The following is a 1043-nucleotide window of genomic DNA, read 5'->3' on the forward strand; positions in this document are numbered from 1 at the left end:
GTCGATAAATTGAGTAACTGGGGTTGGTGTAATCAACTTACACCCTCCCCCAAAACATTTCAGGCCTTCTGCCTATAGTAGAAACGATTAGTATTCGCTGACTTGTGGGGTTATGTCGAACAGTTGTTGTCGCGTGTGGGACGGATCCGTCTGTCGGATGAGTCCGTAGTGATGATCGCACCGCCACCCTCCTTCAATGGGGCAGGCACTGCAGCTTTCGTTTCCTTGGTGGCTGTGGCGAAAGAGGCTGTTTGGTGGACAGGGCCGAAAAGCATGAGGACAGATAGATTCCTCTTTGGTAGAGCCTTCATTGACGTCTTCAAGTTTCACTCGAAAAGGAAACTGAGAGTGGAGTGGGGAAGTGCTGTCCTCGAGTGAGTTTATTGAAAGGTGAGTGAAAGCTGCGAAAATGGTAAGAGTGGCTGGTACCTCTCTAAGTGTAGACCTGTGAGTCTGAGAGAAGGAATTGGAGAGGGCTCTTGCTCTTGGGGTTTCAGGGAAATTTCAGACAGTGTTGCTCCTCGATTATCCCTAGAGAGCTTCCTGTATCAGAGGGGCCACATCTCTTACATCCTCCCCGCCCTATTTTTTTGGTTCCCAAACCTTGTGTGCTCTGTATATGTCCCTTCTTTTTCAGTGCCAAACCCTCTATACTTTCTTTCTTTCATTTTTATATTCATTTCATTATATATAAACCCTCAATACTTTATCCCAGTCTTTGTACTGTCCCCTTCATCCTTCGCCCTTGTGGCAAATAAATGAAATAATAATAATAATTATTATTATTATTATTATCATTATTATTATTATTATTGTTGCTGTTATTATTATTATTATTATTATTATTATTATCATTATTTTTCAAGAGAGGAAGAAGGTGGGAGGGAGGGAGGACGTTGTTCTTTGTTGCCTTTTTTGTTTTTTTTCTTTCGAGGGGTAGGGGTGGGGGTTAGTTCATTTTTGTGTTTTTAAGTGGTGGCCCGCTTCTCGGGTTCAAGTGGGAGGAAAATGACAAACAGACAAAGAGGCAGCAGGCACTTTTC

The sequence above is a fragment of the Octopus bimaculoides genome, unplaced genomic scaffold (assembly GCF_001194135.2).
Source record: "Octopus bimaculoides isolate UCB-OBI-ISO-001 unplaced genomic scaffold, ASM119413v2 Scaffold_360611, whole genome shotgun sequence".
Lineage (NCBI taxonomy): Eukaryota > Metazoa > Mollusca > Cephalopoda > Octopoda > Octopodidae > Octopus > Octopus bimaculoides.